Raw genomic sequence first — 18383 nt, 5'->3', positions numbered from 1 at the left:
TGTCACAGTCGTATGTGTTACGCAACTTTACCAGGCGGCCTTCATTCTAGCGGTGGGCATTATGTTAGACTCATCAGTGTGCAACGCCTGGTAAGGGCGTGCCAGCAGTGTTCAGAGCAGCAAGCAGCTCCACATAAAGTATGTCCACATGCTGTTTCACAATGGAAAGTGGTAACAGTGGTAGATTCATTTTCCAAATTAACCTATGCATGCAAACTACAGTCAGTAGTAGTAGTAATCGTAGATGAAGCTGAGTCCGATGCCAGCACCTCTGTCCATTTGGGAATGTCACGAGATACACGCAGCGGTCCAGCGTCTTGTTGGTCGTAGTGGGGACCCTTCTCAAGTGTACGCTGAAACCTCGTGCTCAAACTGCCTAAACCTATTTGCGATAGATGATGCCCTTGTTGCGTGCTTGGTGTCTACGGAAAGTCACCCCTTTATTGGCGATGGTACTGGACGTATAGCTGTTCAAATATGAAGCAACCATTTCGTGAGAAGCCGTGGACTGCAATGGTTTTTTCATCTGAGATCAGAAAATCCTTACTAATATTTCTGCCTCTCCATCTGATTGTAGGTGAAAAGATTCTATTAGGAGGTTGAGAATACAATGTGAAGAGCGAAAATCCATAAACGTTGTGAGGTAAACTGCAGCCAGTCTGTAACTATTGCGCCGGCCGATGTGGCCGAGCGGTTCTAGGCGCTTCAGTCCGGAACAGCGCGCCTGCTACGGTCCCAGGTTCTAATCCTGCCTCGGGCATGGATGTGTGTGATGTACTTAGGTTAGTTAGGTTTAAATATTTTCTAAGTCTAGGGGACTGACGACCTCAGATGTTAAGTCCCATGGTGCTTGGAGCCATTTGATTTTTTTGTAACTATTGCTTTCCTATTGTGAAAATGCTATGTAATGCTTTGAACTTCTTTTAAATAATATGTATAACAATAAGACATTATGAAATGGTATTTCCTAAGAATGCTAGTTAATAACTAACTACTGGTCTATTTCACTGCAGTGGTGGTGGTGTGGTGATGGTGGTGATGGTGGTGGTGGTGGTGGTGATGGTGGTGGTGGTGATGGTATGTCTAGTGGCTCTGAGCACTATGGGACTTAACTTCTGAGGTCATCAGTCCCATAGAACTTAGAACTACTTAAACCTGACTAAGCTAAGGACATCACACACATCCATGCCAGAGGCAGGATTCGAACCTGCGACCGTAGCGGTCTCGCGGTTCCAGACTGGAGCGCCTAGAACCACTCGGCCACACCGGCCGGCAGTGTTTAACAGCGAGGTCATTAGCTCCCTCATTCAGTTAATTGGATACGAATGTGTTCTTTTGTGAGAAATATACCTAAAAAGTTAAAGTATAAAATGTAATTCTCAGTTACAAAATACACGAACTGTAGCTACAATATAGCTAAAATAATGTAGCAGAGAACTGTGCCTGGTTGATCACTGGAGAAACGGAAGATGAAGCAATCACCCTGGAAATACATTAAAATCTGCTACCTAAGAAACTACTGACAAGGTTGGACAATACACAGAATCTTAAAAAAACGCATATCACATTCGATTCATCGTCTCCTAAAACAAAGAATGTAGGTCAGCTGGTAATCTGGATGCATCTCTCAAAGCTTGGTATCAAATGCATTCTATTAAAATGTGATATACATATAACTGTACATTACAAGCACTGCACACTACTGGGTCCTCCTGCCTGAGGAGGAATCCACGCGTTAGAGGACAGTGCCCTGTCGGGAGACCCGTTTCGAGTGCTTCCTCCCGCCGCAGTGGCCGGAAGGAGGAACTCCATGGCCGTGTAGTTTGTAAGTAGGCTGTTTAGGTTTTTTTATTGGTAACGCCACCTCAGTATGAAAATCACCGGCTGTGCCGTGTGCAGTCTGTGGCTGCTTTGCATTGTTGTAATACTCAACCATTGTAGTGTTAGGCAGCTGGCTGTGAACAGCGCGTAGCGCTGGGCAGTTGGAGGTGTGCCGCCAGCAGTGGTGGATGTGGGGAGAGAGATGGCGCAGTTTTGTAATTTGTCATGATATCAAGGTAAATACATTGTTTGTTCTCTATTAATATCTTTCATTTGCTAACTATCCCTATCAGTAGTTAGTGCCTTCCATAGTTTGAATCTTTTATTTAGCTGGCAGTAGTGGCGCTCGCTGTATTGCAGTAGCTTGAGCAGCGAAGATTTTTGGTGAGGTAAGTGATTTGTGAGACGTATAGGTTAATGTTAGTCAGGGCCATTCTCTTGTAGAGAATTTTGAAAGTCAGATTGCGTTGCGCTAACAAAATATTGTGTGTTGAAAGTCAGATTGCGTTACGCTAAAAAATATTGTGTGTCAGGGTTAAGCACAGTTGTTAAAAAATTGTTAAAAGGGGACGTTTCATATGGCGACCCTGCCAGGATACCTCACTGGAATCTTCTGATTTTTTCTTATAGTTTGTGTAATTAGTGTAGCTTTTGTTTATTGCTAGCGCGTAATTGTAGAGAGAATTTCCATTGTAGTTGTAGTTTTTCATTGTTGTACAGTAAAACAGTTGTGGTATGCATGTAGATTTGCACCAAGTATTTCGCAACTGCAATTAACTAGATATTATTTTCAGTGTTATGTTAATGTGTTCTCTTATTTTTGCTCTTCAAATTGAGTTTTTCTGTGTTGTCGTGTGAAATACTGTGACAATAATGGCGTGTGAAAAACGTAACACTAGGCTCCAAAGTAAATTGAGAAATGACAGTGAAGACGAAAGCAATATGTTAGCGCCGCAGAATAATGAATTAACTAATGTTAATAGTAGTAATTTGGTAATTGCGCATAGGGAAATGGAGCGGGTTTCAAACAATGGCGTGGACAGTGAAACAATTAGTGAAGAGGGAAGCATTATCGATCGATCGGTCGGCAATAGCTCGGCTCAGGAATCCGAAATGACGCGACACGATCTCGCAAATACTGTAGATTCAGGTTTTGGATCCTCACCGTTTTCTCAAATAAGTCAAGACACATTTTCTGCTTGTCAAAACGTGAATGTTTCCGGTGCAAATTCACTGCCGAAAAGCACTGAGGAACATGTTCCAGACACCAGTGCATTGTTATTACAATTAATACAACAAATGGGACAAACACAACAAAAGCTTCAAAAGTTAGACACAATGGAACAAAATCTTCGAAAGTTAGACACAGTGGAACAAAATCTCAAAAAGTTAGACACCACACTTGAACAAACACGTGAGGATTTAACTAATGAGTTACATCACATTGAATCGAAATGTCAAAAAGTCTGTAATGACGTAAAAACACAAATTTGTGAGCATTTCCAACCTATTTTTTCGCGTCATGAAAATGCACTACAGAATCACGAAGCAGCCATAAAAGAACTGCAAACTACTGTTCATGAAAATCATGAGACCTTGCAAGCTAAATTTGACTCAGTTGCATCTACCGATTCGGTTATGCAACTTGCAAAAACTCAGGAAAACTTGAAGGACACAGTAGATTCGATTTCAACACAAATGGACACTCTGAAACTTGGTTCAGAAAAACACACTGAGGAAATGTGTTCACTATCGGAGAAAGTAGGCGAACTTTCGGATCAGGTCACTAACTTATCTACAAAGGTAGATGATGATCTGAATGGCACAAGACCTGTAGCCTTCACTGACACAGAAGAGTATGAACAAATTAGAAAATTCAAACAAAATCAAAATCAAATCAATACACAGTACAAAAGAGAAATCCGCGAAGTACAAGATCAGCTGACACAGGTAATACAAGAATTACGTATTTCAGAGGACACTCGCGCCCCAACACGGGAAGAGGGACTTAGAAATATGGAACAGCCACAAAATAAGAACACAGGTCATTTCGGAAGTTATGAAAGAAATTGGCAATGTGCACCGAATTTTGAGATGGAACGGCCGTCACGACGTAACAATGACCGATATGCTACTCGCCGACACGATGATTTTGACTATAAGCTGTTCATTACTACACGTAAATTCAAAACGTTTAAGAATTCTGCCAACGACATTCATCCACAAGCGTGGCTTCATCAATTCTCTCATTGTTTTCCTCCCAACTGGTCGTTAGAACACAGATTAGAATTTATGTGTGGCTATTTAGAGAATGAACCAGCTGTAAGAATGCGTTCGGTCATTCACGATTGTCACAGTGAAGGAGATTTTTATCATGCCTTCCTCTCAGCATATTGGTCTCAAGCCACACAAGACCGAGTAAAACATGGCATCATAATGATGAAACATTTCGAACAATCTGAATTCTCCAGTCTTGTGAAATATTTTGAAGACATGTTGCACAAGAATCAGTACCTGTCAAACCCATACAGCCCCTCAGAACTCATCCGCATTTGCTTAATCAAACTGCCTGAACATTTGCGACACATTATTTTGGCAGGACGTTGCAAAGACGACATTGAAGCATTTCAAGGACTCTTACAAGAACTGGAAATTGACACTGACAATCGCGGAACGCACGAGCACAACAATTACAGATCACATACGTCACAATTCCATGACGACAGAAACAATAACTGGACACGACAAGGCCATTCTTATAACGCAAATCGTGACCAAAACAGACACCACCCGTATGACAACCGTTGGCAGGGTAAAAATAATTACAGAGAAAGATTGCATTTCCATAGTAATGACTATCACAGAGACAGCCAGAGACACAGACGATATGGAAACCAAAACAATTATTATCAAGGGAGGCAGAATAACTTCAGACGCAACAGCTCGGCGCACAGTTACGATTCAGGGAGAAATTCTCCACCACGTGACGGACAAGGAAGAAACTACGGAATCTACCGACATGACGACAGACGATATATTCGTAACGACAGACTTGAATTGCATCAGAACTGGCGGGATTCAAACGGGGCAGGGCCTTCTCGTCGGAGTGAATTTGTAGAAGTTACGTCTCCTAATCCCAATAACGGCGCGCGGCAACAAAGAGACAGACAATGACTCGCACAGCAGGCAGCCGCGTGCGCCCGCTGGCTCCGAGAAAAATAACATAAGACGCTAGCCTTGAGAAAAATTCCAGCATTCTTTACCGACGTATAAAACATGACAATTGCTTTTCAGTTGAAAGTCTGCGTACTATGAAGAGTAAAGGATTACACCACATTTCACACGTAAAACCGTTTATTGAAAGATAATCTGCTTTTTTTTTGATGCAACATTTTGGTTTACTTGCAAATACATTATGGATTCAAGGTGCTTTCTGTGAGATACCAGATGACACAGTGGTTAGTTTATGTGACAGCTACACGATTTTATCACGACGCTACTAATGTGTGACACAATTCATCTTGTTGCTTTTGCGGTGTATCTGTTTTATATCTGCACAGCTTTCTGAATTCTTCTGGAAAGAAAAGCATGTTTTAGTTGTAACTTTTGTGGTATAGCAACAATGAGACAGCCTTTTTCGTGGCACAACAATACGTTACAGTACAGTACTTTCTTCATCACAACAATAAGCGTAATAACTAAGATATCTATACGCAAAGCATTTCACTTTTGTGTATCATCAGGTAAGTACATTGACTTCTGCAGAACTTAGCTTTCGGAGGACGATAACTACGACACTTCCACAGAGATTATCTTACAACATGACGCACAGTTTAGCGCTACAGGACACGTATTTGAGTGATTAATTTTGTACTTCAAACATTTATTTTTTAAGATGTTTAAATTGCAAAGAAAGTTTTCCGTCATACATTTCATTCCATTGCTGTAATCTGTAACACCTGAGGGTATAATTACATTAATCCTCAGGGGGGTACACGCTTACTTTGTGTACCATGTGTGTGGCAACCACAAGGAACCCTAGCTAATATGGTATTTGGTTATACAACTTTACACATCGGTACCATATTTCTCTAACACATAAATTACACAGCTATCTGATTACTTGACAGAGAAACAAACATTCTTTTTACTACGTCAGTGACAGATGTTTACGCAATTACACAGTTGGATACCTTCATACTTATGAAATTGTATTTTGTCTGTACTTTGTAAACTGTTCATATTTTTTCGGAACCATTGTGATACAATGTGAGCTTTGAATGATGTGTTTGGTATGGAATCATGATTTTAAAGTACGTTTGAGGCAGATGACACTTTTGAAATGAGCAGAGAATTTTTTTTAGGTTTTGAAACTATTGGAGGAAGCTACGACGATTTTGAGATTTGACTGAGGTGTTATGATGTTATTTTTTACGACGACGATGTGTATTATGTTGTTGAGGTATGTTTATGATTAGTAAGCTAATGTTATATGAAGAATTTGATTATGCTATGTATCTAATGATGAAGTATTGAAGAAGCGTCGACGAATTTGTATATGTGTAATAAGGTAAGGAGTAATGAGTAGCAGTTAGGAACTCTGCCTTGTGAAGACGTATGTTGGAAACCGAGAATCGTACTTTTAGAATTATGAAATGTGTGTAAATGCGTGAATGTATCACAATGCCGACGAAAATTTTTTGGACACTGTTATATTCATGGGATTTTGTTTTTACAGGTTTGCAACGCTAATTCTTGACCTGTGAAATATTTTTATTTAAGACTGCCATTGTAGCGGAAACTGCTGTCGTAAATATTTCCGTACGAAAGTTAAGTGACCACCTGCACGTAATACGTCGTGGGCACACAGCTGTGTCAGACACCTGGGCGACAGCCGCCCGAACAAAAAAAAACCATTAGCCTTCCAGCGGCACAGGTAGAAGAAAAAAGAGGCCATTATAATCGCTATTGACGTTCCTTTGTAGAAAGCATCGCAACATTTCACGGCTATTGTCGTGCTAATTGAGAGAAATGCCATATGGCTAGTGAATGACGTTTCACGCCTTGCTTTGCCCATTTTGTTTAATATCTAGTTTCTAGCTGCACTGCAGCACTGGTTAAAATAAAATTTTATAGATGTACTAATATAAATATTTTCTGTCTGCAGATCTATTAAATAATAATTTTGTAATCCACATTCTTCGAAAAAGGAGCTCTTGGAATGGAAAGAACAATAAGAAGGGACTAATACCAGGAACTGCATACATAATTTTCTTTTCAACTACTGAGTAATTTTTTGTAGAATTAGTTTTTGTGGTGCACCACTTTAATTACTTAGACATTAAGATGTGATTATACATTTCCCTTATCTGCATTGTTATCTTTAGTGTACTATTTTTTCTGCTTGAGCTATGTCATGTTTAGGTATCAGTTGCTGCTGTTTGCCAGGCATAGTGTTATTGAATTTGACTTTGTATTATTCTGTTAAGCCAGTTTTACTAATGATTTCTTGTTATTATTTGTTGCACATTACCTTAGATTAGTTGTAATATTACAATTGCTTTGCTAATTTCTAAAATGCTGCTTCCTTTGCAAATCTGCAGTTTTTGTCATTGCTGTTTGCGTTTATTGTTTTATGTGTTGCTGCATTGCCTCGTCCCTTAGTTTAATGTCTGAGCTCAGTAGATTTAAGTTAGCTTAAGAGGGGGTAGACTATATAAGAGACTGCGTTGTGATGAATTGGAAGAAATGCATTTAGAAGTTATACGAAAAAAATACAGAAAAGAGGTACAGATAGGACTTTTTGGGAATAATGACGAACGAAGGGAGATCTCCAAGAACTAACAAAAGGTTTTGTTCGCAAAATACTGCAGTACCAAAAGTTACACTGAAAACGAACCCTGTCCTTTCCATTGTGTTATCCCCCTATGTGTTTGTGTTCCCTTGTGTATTTATGTTTTTTTCTTTGTTATTGTAATTACGATTATGAAAAATTTTAACAAATATGTATTGGCCAGTGCCCAACAAAATTTGTAAAATTTTTTGTGGGGAGCATGGGGGCTATGTAAGTAGGCTGTTTAGGTTTTTTTATTGGTAACGCCACCTCAGTATGAAAATCACCGGCTGTGCCGTGTGCAGTCTGTGGCTGCTTTGCATTGTTGTAATACTCAACCATTGTAGTGTTAGGCAGCTGGCTGTGAACAGCGCGTAGCGCTGGGCAGTTGGAGGTGTGCCGCCAGCAGTGGTGGATGTGGGGAGAGAGATGGCGCAGTTTTGTAATTTGTCATGATATCAAGGTAAATACATTGTTTGTTCTCTATTAATATCTTTCATTTGCTAACTATCCCTATCAGTAGTTAGTGCCTTCCATAGTTTGAATCTTTTATTTAGCTGGCAGTAGTGGCGCTCGCTGTATTGCAGTAGCTTGAGCAGCGAAGATTTTTGGTGAGGTAAGTGATTTGTGAGACGTATAGGTTAATGTTAGTCAGGGCCATTCTCTTGTAGAGAATTTTGAAAGTCAGATTGCGTTGCGCTAACAAAATATTGTGTGTTGAAAGTCAGATTGCGTTACGCTAAAAAATATTGTGTGTCAGGGTTAAGCACAGTTGTTAAAAAATTGTTATGTTCCATCGACAGTAGCTTGTTGTTCCTCAACCCTAACCACTCCTCCTCCAACAGACGCGTGATCCTGTGCTTCAGTAGCGATGCAACTTCATGTACAAGGGCAGTACGATCGGAAATTGTATTTTCCGAGCCGGCCGGGGTGGCTGAGTGGTTCTAGGCGCTATAGTCTGGAACCGCGCGACCGCTACGGTCGCAGGTTCGAATCCTGCCTCGGGCAGGGATGAGTGTGATGTCCTTAGGTTAGTTAGGTTTAAGTAATTGTAAGTTATAGGGGACTGATGACCTCAGAAGTTAAGTCCCATAGTGCTCAGAGCCATTTGAACCATTTTTTTGTATTTTCCGAGCAGGCATTCTTAGCTGCTGTATCTGCTGCTTCATTACACTGAATTCCCATCTGCCCTAGTATCCAGCAGAATGACACCTTTTACTGCAGTCGTAGAGAAGTACATATTTAATATGTCAATCTAATCAGATAAGATCTCCACATTGCAGAATAGTGACTTGGTATTAGAAGCAATCTTTAAAATTCGTATACCATATAACTGTGCAAATGGGTTGTGAGAGTAGTTGCCCATTTCCAAACTTTTATTAATTTATTTTTCATAAGAACAGCAGTAACGAACGCAGTGTCCCACTGTGCTACAAAGGATTAGTCTCAAATCCAACACTATTAGGCATTTAGGCCTACCTTTCAATGAGATTATAATTTATGCTTGTCTCTGCACTTTGTATGAAAATTTAATTGATATGTTGTGTAATGAAGACGGCACTATGTGGGCCGATATTACTATGAACTATCTGAGTTCTGTATAGGTCATGATTGTAATTTTACCCGATTTGGAAACTAAATTGTTTTGGATTACAACATTTGCCTGAATTTGCGCATCAAATTCTGCTCTGCAGGCCGTCTACTGCGGGATATCCGGTAGTAGTTTTTTGTACCCTCTACAACTTTCGCATTTGCACACACACTAGCGGTAAGGGCTAAGAATTTACAGAAGCCAATTTTTCACAGAGACCTGCGCTACTGGCAGACGTCAATGTGATGTAGTCTGGCGCCACGTTAACCGCAAGTAATCAGTCGATTGGAAAAAGAGTATACCGCGCATGTTAGTCGCTGATGGTACCTTTCTGTAGCGAAATAACTTCCTTGAACCCCTCAGAATGTCCTCGATAAGCCCCGGAGATACGAGAAATTGGACCACAAGCATTACCGTTTAGCACAGGTTATTGACACCTGAAGAGCACCACTTCAGTATATGCTACCTTTGGGCTGTAGATCTTTCATCTGTATGAAATAGTATGTTTACAATGGTTGAAACATTGTTACACAAATTTAGTCCAATAATGTGGACGCCTTAAAAATCATACTCTATAAATTCTGCAACATGCACCATAATCGGAATGTTTTATGCAATTCACTTTGTTTGGGTGACCTCTGAATACTTCCCGTCACACGTGTATGTAGGTGCTTGCTCTATGCAGACTGCAATAATTCTTAGTGTTCAGCTCTCTTCGTAATCGTAACGTAAGAAAACCTGAGAGAACGCTTAACAGCATCAACACCCTACTGGTTGCGTGAATTTGGGCACACAAATAAAGTAAAATCCCAGTGTGACATCATACTTACTTTCCATTTTGGATATCTGGAGCACAGAAACCTGACAGTCCACTTTGATCCAGATGTTTTCCTTGTATCACAAAAAATCGAAAGCTGACGAAAGGAACTGGATGACACGCATCAATTACGATGAAAGGTTGGATAGGTAGTCAAATTCTGATAGAATTTGTTTCTTCACCTAAATATTTGGAACTAGACACGAAAAACATATGTGTCTCCATATGAACGAAATTGATTTTAAGTCAGTGTTTCTTTCTAGAGATATTGCTGACTCATAAGATTTTCCTGTTATTATTCTCACTTTCAAAATAACGAAAAATAAACGTTTCGAAGACTTTTTTTTTTTTGCAAGAAACCTCACACATTTCAATGGTAGGCGTTCCTTATTGCTTTTATTACGTCTCCACCATGAAAAAGTGTGACTTCCCCAACAATATAATACTTTGTAATGGGGAAATTTGTTGTTCCTATTTGCCGTCTTGGTCTCAGTGCCAGCTCTTTGTAACAGATCCTTAGTCAGTAAAACCTTCTATTGGTAGTTCTCCCAACGCTGAAGTCATAAGCTTCTAGGCATATTTGATTTTCACATTTTCCTCGCTATATATTTCTCCTAGAACGCTCGCTTCTCTAATGTTCAAATGAGTTACATACGAATTCTGGCTATGATAAGATGACTGTTTATGTATATTGCATCCAAGATATTAAGCAAGATAAGGTCAAAAATGTTACTGTGTTTTGCCCTCAAGATATTTACAAGGATAAAAAACTGAAATTGCAGTGACAGAAGCAAATGTTGTGCGATGAAGTAATCCTGTAGCACCGATGTATGCATGAAGCAGTAAGCAGTCTATGGTATATATCTACAGGCACCGATAAAAGCGCACTTTATGAACCTTCTACCAACTGTGAACGAGTGAATGCGAACAGGCTGGTTGATGTCTGCTAGTAAAGCGAAAGCAAGGCCAAACAGCAGTCAGTTCACAAAATATGCATGATTTAGTTGTATATAATTAACACAAGTAGAAATGCGCACTCTTTCCTGAGGAAAACTTTTTGGATACAGGGCTGCCGAAACCGCAAACACCATTAGCATCAACAGTGGCAATCTTCGTTAACGTAGAACCAAGAATAATGTAGGAGAGAAATTGCAGAAGCTTGGCTTCATACGATTTACAATAGATCCGCATGCGATATCGTCTGTAAGAGATCCAGTGGTGAGCATAGTAGCTTTTCTTGCCCTTTATTTCAATCTATAACAGTTTGTTTTCTTGTTTAATTAATCAGAACGGTAACCTACTGTCCGTGACGGTATATCGGACTTCTTGGTCCTCAGGTTATTTTGTTGTTTTCAAGCTTCCCCCAGAGCCATATTTCGCATGTCCATATTTGTGAGAGACTTCCGCGTAGTCCGCTAATGGCTGCACACAGCGCCGAGAGCTGCTTCGTGAATCAATCCATTCACAGTACTGCTATTGTTATACGTAGTAAAATTACTATTCTAGCCCAATGGAGAAACATATACCATTATCGGAATGTGGAACATAAAATGACTTACGGATGCAAAAATAATTTGTGTCCTACAAACGATCAAAAGTACATGAGAGACGAATCTGAATGTTGTAGCTGCCGTCCACGTGCTAACTCAATAAAAATATACATCAGTGCTGCGAGTTAAAAGCAGAAATATCAAGTCGTTTGACGTCATCAGACTCAAATGTTCAACACTATGTGGTAGAACCCTTTAAGAACCATAACGATAATTAAAAGTCGTCAAATAATTTCTATGAGTTTCAAGACGTATGCCAAAACAGACGGACTGAACTGTAGAGGGCTTTTCCAACATGAGAAGCTAGCAGAATACTCGATAAACTAGTCTGTGTTATTGTATTCCTAATCGCAAAGAATACTTTGCTATAAACTGGCAATAACGTAAGGTATTCTTTCCTACAAATTACTGTCAGACTTGTACACAACTAAAGAACAAAAGCAATATATGCGTAGAATTTCCTGTTTATCTTACTTGCTTCTGCGGGTAATCATTCGAGTAATGCACTATTCAAAGGTAAGTATTTGTGAAATCCGATTACTTCTCAAATTACATGCGCGTTGTTTTTGGAGGAACTGGGAATAGAAGTTCTCTTCACAGCAATGTTTTCTCGCAGGCATCTGCCTATTCATTTCCCGAAGGATCTGCCTCTATAATCACTGGAGCTGTTAAACGTGAAGAACTTGACATTTATCAGAGAAATTTTTTTTCTGTTACAAGAAATGAACATTTTTCTGGCGTTGAAGTCAGTGCAGCATTAAAGGAAAATCGTAGGTGTGTTCTCCCACATACTTTCTTCTGCTCTGTAGAGACATCGCCCGTTTTGAATGTTACGATGTCTATTGGACGTCTACTTCTCAGCAGCATTACTGTGCGGATTGGCGTTTTCTTCCCGTGTAGTATGTCACTGGCGTTGCATTTAAAAGTTGAATAAGGATGTCTGCGTAAGGGCAGGTTAATTTTTATTTGAAGACAGTGTTGCACCGTCAGGGAAATCAATTCGACACCGTAACATATACTTTTTGTAGAGCCCTGCGCAGACTGTGAACAAAAAGAGCCAGCTGATTACATCTCCCCGTCTCGGGATCGATTTCCTGCAGCCCAGTTGGCTCGCTCCCAAACTGCCCACAGCGAACCAGGGATTTCCTGCGGAAATGTTTATGATAAGATACTTGCACACACTTTGTGCTGACATTTTGGGACTGTCCTGTTACTGAAAAAGGTGAACGAAGACGGGTCCTTCTTTTGACCTTTGAGAACATGGGTTCATTGTCGGTCTAAATATAATTTTTAGGTAATTTCGAGCAACATGGCCCACTAGCAAGGTATAATCTGGGCGTGATTCTCGAGTATACAGATACCTGTGATCTAACATGAAGGCTTTGTTTAATTATTAATTCGTATCATTCAGAACCGTAACGTAACTGCCGCAACCAGCTCTCATCCCCAGTGCAGTTTCAAGTCGTCGGCTGCCATTCTAAATAAAAATGTGTCCTAACGATTAACATATACAACAGCTGGTAACTAAAGATTACTGTTTGTCAGATGAAATAGCTTCATCTAGTTTTAGATGTCATAATGTTATCAGTAGCCAAAAATGTTTATGTTTGGACTAAATAAATGTTACAATTTTCAAAGAAACAAACTTCCACTTGCGTCTCGAGCAATGGACGATCTCTAGGAATCTACTTTCTTTTGCTAACTTTTGACCAAATTGGCATTGGGCTGACGAACCCCATGAAGACGGCTGTATGTGTCTGCATTCCGGGATGTGTGACAAATGTATACAGCGTGTCTCTCCTACGAGCCGTCAGGTACATTTTCTCTACTGTTTCGGCAGATACTTGAAATATTGTTTTTACAACGTGTAGACGGACTAAGCCCAAACAAAAACTGTTCATCACATGTTTCATGCGACGCCCAGCGTTGATGGAAAGCGTCAGTTTCTTTCCAGTTACAAACAAAATAATTTTTAAAGTTAAATTTTACTTGCCCTTTCGGCAGATCAGCCCCAAATTAGTTTAATGTGATATTCTTTTTACCAATATGTATTAACAGGAACAGTAAAACACGAGGAATAATGAGTTCACCAGCAGGGACAGCACCGCTTTGGCCCGCGTTGACTGCTACCGCCATGCAGAAGCGCGCAGCTTGGTCGCTGCTGGAGTACTGGTTGTTCTTCGTGTTTTACTGTTACTGTTAATGTGTGTGTGTACAACGAATATTGCACTACACTAATCTGGTAAAGCTCTATCTAATGGGCGTGTAAACTTCTCTATCAAAAATCATTTTCTTGAAATGGGGAAACAGACGAATTACGTCGACACTGGGCTCGTATGAAAGGCGTGATGAGTAGGATTTGTCTCGGCTGACACCAGGTGACGTTGAAAAAATGAAGTTTTTTTATATTTTTCGAAACACTAGAGAGAATTCGCCTGGCGTCCCGTAGGAGAGGCACCCGGTATATCGATATCAAGTAAGCTATTAAAGTTTTTGCCCCTGGCGAAATTGAATTGTATAAACGGATACTTGCATCATAGAAATGTTAAGAAGATAACAAATACGGCAGTTGTTAAAGATGACTTAACACAAACTAGCGTAGAGTCACCAGAATTCCCTTGAAAATTATGCTACTTATTCTTCTCACGTGATCTGAATTCAAAAAAATGTATGACCATCTTCTAGGTTGGAAAACATGTTCTCTATTTCAGTTCGTAATTACAATGTACCGGACATAGAATATTTTTATTTCTCTTCTGCTAGAGAAAGTAACCGAGAATTTCTAGGAATTAGCTTCAATCTTAGACTTGGAACATGCGTAACCGAAGAAGACCAAGGACGTGAAATAGACCCTGATGTACAAGTATTTCCCGGAAACTATTCTCTTCAAATCTCCGTCTCATTTATATCAGAAGTTTCTTGAATTAATTTTTAAAGTGTAGACAATGATTTATGCGATTACTTGACGACAGTTACCTCGAAGAAGATAAAAATATTTTTCTTCCTAACTGACATGTGACTCCGTTGTTTCGATGTTGTTGCTTTCTATTCTCGCGTGATATGTAGAGAAACTTAACTTCTAATTTTAAGAGAATCTTCTAAGTCACGTGCGCTAGTACTCACGACATAGGCTTTTCAAAAACCCTTCAGAGAACCATACAGGTTTTCGTCTGTAACTCTACTTTATTTGCTCTTGTGCTATTCACAATGTCCTGCTGCTACACCATCATAAAAAAGATATAGAAAACGAAAACTTGCGAACATTTTGTCAGTACGTTAATAGTTCATGAGCCTAGTGTTGACTATGGAGTGGAATGTACACACAGATAACAGTTCAAAAAGATGACAATAGAAATGCGAGAAAGACAACCAGACACGTGCAAAACACAACAGTATCGACTACAGTTACAATGCACCACTCCTGTATGATACATTGGCAATAACAGCGAATAAAATTACCGTTGTCTTCTATTTGTGGATGGGTTGTAGTCTTCTGAAGTCAAACTGCATACCAGAGTCTGTTCTTTTTAACAGTTTGCCACTAACTATCTGAGGATTTTGCTGCTGAGATCAACTTCTAATGAGCAAAACCATGGCGTTCTTTAAAGCTGCTGAGCGCTAATGTAAAGCTGTCTGGCAGAGAGTACTCACCCGTGCGAGTGCTGGCTGCTACTGCTGCTGACTGCTGATAGCTGGCTGCCGGTTGCTGGTACCGGTGCTGACCTGCGGGCGACCAAGCGACGACTGCACGCGGTCGCACTGCCGCGTGCCACTCGCCACCCACGCAAATCAATGGAATAGCCACAGTGGCGCCTCCGGCCGGCCGACTCCACAACTATCAGACAGCAAGACGCTTTCACTTTCGTCTGTTTCGAACGTGTTGTTCAACCTGCCCACTAACCAACTACAATTGCTCCCTGCCTTATTGCAACTGCCAATGAGATGTGAAAGTAAAAGATTGCTTTCGTCCTTCTGCATTGTAACTCTACATTTCTCACTTTAGTGTTTCCCACAGGGCGCACAGAACCACTTGCAGACTATTTATCGACCGTTCTACTCTAGAACAGCACCTGAGAAGAATGAATATCCAAATCTATCCGTGCGAGCTCTGATTTCTCTAATTTTATCACGACTGTCATTTCTCCCTATGTATAAGATGCAGTCAAATAAAAACGAGACAGATGGGAAAAAAGCAAGTAAACTATTATTTCAGGATAATCGTCGTAAGTATGACTACATTTATCCCATTGTGAGACAAGACGATATATGCCTTCCTGGGAAATGTTTACATTTGTCAACGGAACCATGTTTGTATCCAAGCGTGCACCTCTTCGTCCAAAGCAAATAGGCGAACATGAGTGTCTTTCTTCGGAGCTCTAACAATATGGAAACGCATGTGAAATATGGGAACTGTATGGAGGATGTGTAAGGGCCGGCCCACATGTTGCCAAAGTTGTATCGAATACGCTTCTGAACTTTCGGTGGGAAGCCTTTACACATACAGTTCCTATCTTTCCCCACGCGACTTCCATATTTTTGGAACCCTGAAGAAAAACATTTGTGGCAGCCGATTTGCTTCGGACGAAGAAGTGCGAGCCTGGGTATAATCAAGGTTCCGTAGGAAACCGCAATTTTTCCCATGAAGGCATTGACCGTCTTGTCTCGCAGTAAGGTACGTGGATTAACAGTTATGGCTGTTACTTTTGAAATATTAAACAATTTAGGCATTTTCTTCCATCTGTCTCGTTTTCATTTGACTACCTCTGATAGATGGGAGTCAACAAAATATTTTAGCATTAAAACGAGAAAGTTGGTGACTGAAATTTCGAGAAATGATATAGCTCCAACGAAAAACACCTTTGTTTTACTCAGGGCTTCCCAACCTTTTCAGCTGGCGGACCCCTTCTTCAGTCGAAAATCCATGGCGGACCCCTAGTCAGTCAAGAGCACAGTAACTTTAAATTTCAGAGCGAAACCCATGGGAACTGAAAGCTTCTTAATGCAAGTGCCATGTTCCCCCCCCCCCCCCCCCCCCAAGTATCAATAGTCTTTGGGTTAGAGATGAATGAAAACAACTTGAAATTAACGATCCAATTGTAATTCCCACTGTATCCAGATACTTACTAGTGGATTTACTCCCTTTGTTCAGCACACTATAGCCTGATTAAAATTACTTGACATTTCAGACGTTGGAGCTGCCTTCCTCCAAGAGCAATCAACGTCACGTCCAAACTGTTCGCTGTTGACAAGATGCCGCTTGTGGTCTGTTCACTTCTATGGGACTTAACTGCTGTCATTAGTCCCTAGTCTTACACACTATTAACCTATGTTTAACTTCCGCTAAGGACAACACACACACACACACACACACACACACATGCCCGAAGGAGGACTCGAACCTCCAGCGGGAGCGGCCGCGCAATCTACGACTACATAGCCGGCCGGGGTGGCCGAGCGGTTCTAGGCGCTTCATTCTGGAACCGCGCGACCGCTACGGTCGCAGGTTCGAATCCTGCCTCGGGAATGGATGTGTGTGATGCCCTTCGATTAGTTAGGTTTAAGTAGTTCTAAGTTCTAGGGGACTGATGACCACAGATGTTAAGTCCCATAGTGCTCAGAGCCATCTGAACCATTTGAACGACGACATGGCGCCCAAGACCGCGCGGCCATTCCGCGCGGCTGTGAAGAAAAGAGGCAGACCCATAATTCGGGAGACAAACACATCACGAAAGAAAAGAGGCCAAGGAATTGCCTTTAAAGGACTATTGTGACATCTGTTGTGCAATGTGTGGGAATACATTCACCCAGTTTACATGAGTTTCCAAAACCGGATTTCGTAAGCCGGTGTCACAGTTCCGCTTTTGGTTGGTCAGGTAAACACTTCAAAATCGATTCTGGAAATCTGCTTTTATAAAGCCGTTTTCCAGTTCCACAATCGATTTTCGTGCCCATGTAAACAGCTCGGAAAGTCTAGTTATTTTTACGTCTTTGCGTATCTACTGAACGGCAGCTGTCAGTCCATAACCGGCAGCTAGCAGGCGACGTTACAGCAGTGTACTGTCAGTTGGTAGCTGGCAACTGGCAGGAGGGGTGGCAACAGTTTAGCCACAGCTGACAACTTCAACTACTACTTGGACACTATATCGTGGCAGTCAGCCTCGACTGTAAACAAATTAGGAAAACAAACAGACTGTCTTATTTCTATATGAGAAGACAAAGCATTTCACAGACCGTAAGACTTTTTTTCTCAAAGGAAACAATTCTGGCAGAGGACGTTTACCTTTTACAAGATGGTACGTGAAAAGTCCTCATTTGTTTATGCTCGCATCTAGTTGCCAAAATATAATGTCAGAGTAATAGCAAGTAATTGTAACTGAAGTATAGGCAGGCCATATTTATAACTGAGTGTACGGAATATATTATAAAGAAAAGAAATTAGCTTTAGAGATCATTTTAATTTTCGTAACAAAAATATCAATTCCAACATAATTCAGTTAATAATTATTTTGTAAATGATAGTAGACAGAAAGAAAATTCCTACAGAGTTGTAGTTCAGATACGTTCACTGAGCGTCTACGAAGAAAAGTGCTTTCTTCTTTACTGTAGGTGAGTCTGTAGGAATAATAATGGAATACTAATGTGATGGTTGAGGGTGCTTCTATTGACACAATTTTGAAAAGTTGGGTTCAATTCTTGACAACTGGAGATGGATGTCTGGTTCCGCATCTAGACAACTTCGGTACTTAGTTTTGTGGGCAGCGTAGATCGAGA

At 40.6% G+C, this 18383-nt stretch overlaps 1 protein-coding gene across 1 annotated transcript in view; it reads right to left on the bottom strand.

Annotated features, from left to right (window-relative positions):
• The window catches only part of LOC126248390 (calcium-dependent secretion activator-like), a 1500396-nt gene extending 1485023 nt beyond the window's left edge, over positions 1 to 15373 (bottom strand). Inside the window, exon 1 of the mRNA XM_049949341.1 lies at positions 15264 to 15373. The gene's annotated coding sequence lies outside the window, so the exon portion shown is untranslated. The remainder of the gene's footprint in view (positions 1 to 15263) is intronic.
• Between the last annotated feature and the right edge of the window lie 3010 nt (positions 15374 to 18383).

This window comes from Schistocerca nitens, chromosome 3, assembly GCF_023898315.1.
Source record: "Schistocerca nitens isolate TAMUIC-IGC-003100 chromosome 3, iqSchNite1.1, whole genome shotgun sequence".
Classification (NCBI taxonomy): Eukaryota; Metazoa; Arthropoda; class Insecta; order Orthoptera; family Acrididae; genus Schistocerca; species Schistocerca nitens.
This window is presented reverse-complemented; position numbering and strand designations above follow the sequence as displayed.